Source organism: Rhagoletis pomonella, unplaced genomic scaffold, assembly GCF_013731165.1.
Source record: "Rhagoletis pomonella isolate Grant_MI unplaced genomic scaffold, Rhpom_1.0 Rhpom_scaffold_00013, whole genome shotgun sequence".
Lineage (NCBI taxonomy): Eukaryota > Metazoa > Arthropoda > Insecta > Diptera > Tephritidae > Rhagoletis > Rhagoletis pomonella.
The window spans coordinates 3304533-3310949 of NW_023458567.1; the positions used below are offsets into that span (position 1 = coordinate 3304533).

General features: G+C 29.6%; 1 protein-coding gene across 1 annotated transcript in view; it reads left to right on the forward strand.

Annotated features, from left to right (window-relative positions):
- LOC118748511 (relaxin receptor 2) overlaps window positions 1-6417 on the forward strand; it is a gene marked incomplete at its 3' end in the record, with an annotated part of 96925 nt that overhangs the window by 82881 nt on the left and 7627 nt on the right.

Genomic DNA, 6417 nt, shown 5'->3' on the forward strand with positions numbered 1-6417 from the left:
ATTAATATGATTTACAGCGGAAGATTATTTTACGAAAAGCGCAAAGTACAAGGTAAATATTTAAGACTAACTCAATTGCTTCCGGTGTGAATATTTTTAAGTTAATTGTTTGAATTTTGCAAAAAATCACACACTAATTATTTGCAGCAAATTTTGAAGATTTGGTAGTTTTTATGATATGGCAACTCTAATTATCGGCCTTTAGCTGAAAAAGTAGAGCATTTTTGATTTTACATAGTTCTTCGAAGCTTTTAATGCAAGTGCTGGAAGCACTCAAGATTGGTGTTTTCAACATTTTGTTTGCATTTTGAAAAAAAATTATTCTCAATTTTTTAATTGTTCTTACGTTTTGGAACAACAATGCCCACTTTTCAAGAGAAACCCTCAAAATATTATATAAATTATTTTTGTTGAAAAAAATACCATGGCAACCCCAACATTTTTTTTTTATTAAATTTTATATTTTCGAGCACTCTTGTCCTTTTAAATTGCCAACTAACACGAATGAAAAATGTATCCAAATTTCACGGCAACCCTATTATCCAACTTTTAAAACTTGCATCTATAAATCATTTGTTTCACAATGTTTAAAAATGTGGCAAAATATTACAAGTAGTTACGTATGTCGAATAATATTATTATTAAGACATGGCAACTCTATTCAACATTTTTAAGCGTTATTTAACCTTTTTTCTGTTATTTAGTAAATAACATTTTTTCTTGGACTTCAACTGCCGGTTTCGCCACCAATTTTAGTAAATAATTATATTATCCTTTCTGTCAGTTTTCATAGATATTAAATTCAAATTCAAAAGTATACTTTTTCACTTAAATTGCTGTGAATGGTAAAAAAAAATGCCAAATTTATTTTTTTCTGCTTTTTAATTCACAAAGCAACTCGTCCACCTAAATGTTAAGATGGCATTGCAAAATACATACTAAGAAATTTCTTTGCATATTAGCGTAAAAAACTTTGAAATTGCATGAAATTATCGCGACGTGGCAACCCTATTTGTTTATATTTTTTATCAGATTTTAGCTAAATATAAGGAACTATACATAAAACATTTAAATATTAATATTTGCAATAAGGCTCCAGAATTTAACTTCGTATATTTTTATGTTTCCCATTTATTAATTTTCAACAAAAGCTATTTGTTGAATTTCGAATAATTTTTTTTGTATCAAAGTTTTTGGTGGCAACTCTAATTTAGCAAATATTTGATACATATTTATAACTGGTAAATTTTTATATCGAAATAGTTCATTTATCTCCGTTGTAGCACAAGTTTCTTTTATAATTGGTCACACCATGTAATTTAACGACTTGCGAACCCTACATAGTCCTTTTTATACTTTAAATAAAAAATATATGAAATTAAAAATTTTATAAAAAATTACATGTGCCTACATATTTCTATCTGCTTCGCCACGAAAATTTGTTTTTAATACTAAATTATTTTTGTAAGCAAAAACTCTGTGGCAACTCGCCACAAAATTATACCACAATGGTTTCATTCCAGGAAATTTTGGTGAATAAATTCTCAAAAATAATCCCTTTCTTTAATTATTAATTAATTTTAATAGTTCGAAAAATTTGGGGGCAACACTAGTACCGAAAAGTGTTGAAAATTTGTAGTTTTTATAGTTTTTCACGGAATTTAGTTTAAGACATTTTTTGCCATTAGTTATGTTTTACTTTTAAAATACACTTTTTTTACAAAATTTTTGTTATACAAAAGAATTGAAATGTGCAAGTGGCTCAGTTGTGAAAGCTTCTATCCCAACAAAATATATCCGTTTCTAATTTTTTTGTATCCACCTAAATTAATCAAATTCAAATTTTAATTGTTCGAAAAATTTGGTGGCAACTCTAGCACGAAAAAGTGTTTAAAATTTGAAGCTTGAAAATAAAAATTTTTTGCGAAAGCTTCTACTCCTTTTTTAAATTTTTTTGTATCCACTTAATTTAATCAAATTCAAATTTTAATTGTTAGAAAAATTTGGTGGCAACTCTAGTACGAAAAAGTGTTGAAAATTTGTAGCTTGAAAATAATAATTTTTATAGTTTTTCACTGCAATCACTTTGTAATTATTAAGACATTTTTACGGCCTTCATTGTTTTTTACTTTCAAAATTAACGTTTTTACCAAAAGTTTTGTTATACAAATAAATGGAAATGTTCAAGGGGCTCAGTAGCGAAAGCTTCTACTCCCAACAAAATATACCTTTTTTGCACGATTGAATATTCTATCATTCTTGCCTTTTTTGAGTGTTTTGCATCCACCTAATTTAATCAAATTCTATGAAGTATTACTGTGTACAATGTACATCTCCTTATTCGAATGAAACTTTTCCGTATTTATGCAAATTTCCCTCCTTATAATCCCCGCACTACCTCAGCTACCCTTTCCCTTTAGCGCATAATTTACGTGTCATTAAAAAAGCATATTCCGCCTGCGTGTAAACCCAATTTATCTCCTTTGCAAATAAATGACTATTTTAAATTATGCAAACGCACAAACTTCGCCATTACGTATACGCCATGGCAATCCATTGACAAACATGGCACACACATACTTCCATGCATACATTGCATATGAAGCAGCCTAGCTACATTCGCGCGTTAGACACCAAACAATCGACAGTCAATATTAAAATATTTGTGTGCGTCACTCGCTGCAATTAAACGATAATTAAATTGAAGTGCTTTGTTTTTATTTAGTTACATATTTTGTTGAGTTGCATATATCCGATGCATAAATCAGTAGCGGCAAAAGGGTTTGAGTAGCGTGGCTTATTTTTTTCGTGTGTGTACTGTGCACATTTTTTGTATCCAACGTAAAATTGAAATCACAAATTGAATTTTTACTTTGCTGTGCCTAAAAGCATATAATTATGTCTTCATCAATCACGTTAATCAATCAAAGCCAAATGTACATATCTTTTAGCATTTAATAGAGTGACAATTATTCGAAACACGTGCAAGTCAATAAGAGCAAATGACTAATCGTTTCCCTTTGGTTTTCCTTCTAAGCGAAACTATAGCTGTGCGTCTAAAAAACGCGTAACAAATGGCTTGACGCGAATATTCCATTTAAATGATTTGAAGGTTGGCATTGAGCTCAAATTTATTATCCATATCGGAATAGGAACGAGCTTTTGATATACTTAATTTTTAGAAAAATTAAACTTTTTGATACTCAAGGACTAAATGGCAATTACTAAATTTAGAACAAAAATAAATATAAAAACTTAGGAGTACCGTTAGTTTCTTCATGATTCAATAATCGGAACTAACCCAAATCAATAAAAAGGAGTTATCGAAAACGGTTCACGTCATCCAAAGTTATCCGGCAACATATGTATATAAACAAAAAAAAAATATATGTTACGACGAATTGTTAACCTCCCTTTTTCTAGACGGTTAAAAATCTGGAGTTGTCATATAATTTAATTACAATTAGGGAGGATAAAGGGAAGTCTGGAACGAACGCTTTAAAAGCTATTTATGCTAAAAATATTTTCCGAAAATATTTTTTGGTAAAAAACTATATACTTAGTTATTTGAAAAAAAAAGTTTAATAGTTATTTGAAAAACAAATTTCTACATTTTCCTTAAAAATAAGAACCAAACACTGTCTCAGCTAATATTTTTTATCAAGGTTGCCATATTATTTTTTTTTAAACAGACATTTCCAGCAATTGTATGTAAGAAAAAAAGCGCAAATTTAAGTCTTTCGTATCGTTTTATTTTCACTAAATATTTAAAATTAAATGGCATTTGTCGTCAAATAGGTGAAAATACATTGTAAAATCGGACTAAAAAAAGGGTGCATAGAATAATTTATAGCAATATAGGTCTTCAGTCGAGTAGACTACTCACAATGGGTGCGTGAGGTTGCCGTTCATTCGAAAAAAGTTCATAAATTTTAAGCATGCTGTATGTTTGACGATTTGCAACAATTTTAGGTAATGCCAGCAGAAAAAAAGCTTGATTATTATCAGGGAACGGATTTTATGGAAATTGCCTTTTTTCTGCTAAAGAGATAGAGTATATTCGATTAAGAATGTCCACGATTTAGCTTTCCCTGATTCCATATATACACAATTGATGTTGCCTTTTTTTGCCTTTTTTAAGATATTTGCCTTTTTTTGCCTTTTTTAAGACATTTGCCTTTTTTGCCTTTTCTACCTTTAAAAAAGTGATTATAGCATTTAAATTTTTTTTAAGATAAAAAAAATACACATTACCCATGCGGCTTATAGAAGCGCAGAGACCTCTTGCCAAATTGGTGTTGGTAAAATTCAAAGCGAGGAAAACGCCCTTATTTCTGATAATATGAACGTTTCAAACGTTCCATATTTAAATTGGGCTCCACTTGTATCAACTTACATTCAAGGCTTTTCTTCACGAAAATCGAATGAAAATGCTGCCAGAAAACTTCAAAATGCATCTTGTGGTTCAATGTTACTACAACTAAGTATACAGATTAAAGTTTTATGAGTTAGAAACTCGAATGGATAAAATAGTCAAAGATTCAAAATACAAATTTTTCATATAATGAAACTAGTTCATAGTTTTTCTCTTTTTACTTGTAATATAAACATTTCTAAAATAAATGTATTTTTTGATTTTTCTTCGTATTTTCTGTCTTTTTTTAGTGCCTTATTTTGCTTTTTTTGCAATACCAAGTGCCTTTTCCAGCCTTTTTCGCTATTTTGTTTTGCCTTTTTTTGCCTTTTTTGCAACATTTAGTGCCTTTTCCTGCCTTTTTCGCTATTTGATTTTGCCTTTTCCAGCCTATTTCGTTACTTTATTTCGCCTTTTTTATAGGTTTTTAGGTCCTAAAAATCCGTTCCCTGATTATTATCTATTGATATTTATTCAAAAAATCCTAAAGAGAATATAAATTTTATTGTATATTATGCTACCTTCGGTCATGACTGTATACCAACACAAGCATTTTCACTGTATGAAAACTATCTAAAATAAAACCGGGTTTTCCGGTTCTTTCTTAATTTCAAAATCGGGAACCAGTTTTTAAAAATTTAAATTTTTCGAATAACTCGAAAACGGATTTTGGGTAAAAGGCGAATGATCCAAAACCCTAGAGAATACTTGAAGTTTCGATCCACTGGGCCCCGCTTTCTGTGTTTTTTTTTTTTTTATCAAGGGCTTGGCCTTTCAATATTACATTTGGGTTTACCTAAAGTGTCTATAATTTTTTATATTCTTTATAAAAGGTTTGCATGTAAGAGTTTTTTGATAAGAAACTTAAATTTTTAGAAATGCTTTTTTTATAATTATATGCATACGTTTTTTTTTTGTGAGGCAAGTCAGATGGTCACAAAAAATCATTAAAATTTATTTACAAGAAGAGAAAGCTTTAGTAATTGGCGCTGGTGGCTATTCTTGGAAATTCACTTAATTATGGCCTTCTACTCGGAAGTACTCATTTTAAAGACTAAGTAGGCAATAAACGATACTTAACGGCCTTAGCTTCCGCATGCTAACGTTGCTAAGCTGGGCGTGCTCTAAGGCAGGCTAATCTCCGCCCGTTCTCTCATTTCAGCTATATTTTTTTTTCTTTATTTCTATTTTGAAATTTTCACCTTTTCTTTCCCCATTTTTTCTCTTTTTTTTTGATTTTGTTTCCTCTTGCCTTTCTAATATAAGTATGTATCACATATTATTAAAGTTTTAAGTCGTTTTTACTTACAGCACTTGAAGGTTCTGCAGCTCTTCAAAGACTTTCGCTTCAAATGCTTCAATGCGATTGCCACGTAGGTCTCTGTAAGTAAATAGAGCACCAAAAAATTTTAGCTCATAAGTTGAGATCGCGATTTCTTTTAAGTTTAAAAGAATTATTAAGTACTAAATACACATATTTGTAAGCCAGTAAGTCCAATTATGTTTGTATGTACGGATGGATGTGCGTTCCTTTGTATGAGCGTAGTAATGTACCTAAATAGTTGCTTCGGATATCAGTTCCTGAAAGCGATTGGAATTTTAAGCTCAGTTAATTCCTTATGAACAGCGATGTAGTTATACATATTTTTAAAGAAATTTCTATAATAACAGCCAATTACTTTTTTCTTTGATATTTCGTTCATAAAAGTTTTCATGATTATGTTTTAGAGTAATTTTTGTTTAACTTCAGTTATATTGGAATTTCAATGCAATTGCCGTGGTTACATTTAATAAAATTAACTTGACATTTACTTACAGTTCCGTTAAGCCATCCAAATGCTGAAAATCATATTTGTGAAGTTCTTTAATGCGGTTACCAGAGAGTATTCTGAAAATCAAACAAAATGTTTGTAAAAATACTTTGTTAAACAAATTTTTTTTTTTTGAATTTCCCATACATAAATTTATTTTTTATTGAAAAATAAGAGCAATTACTGTTTCAA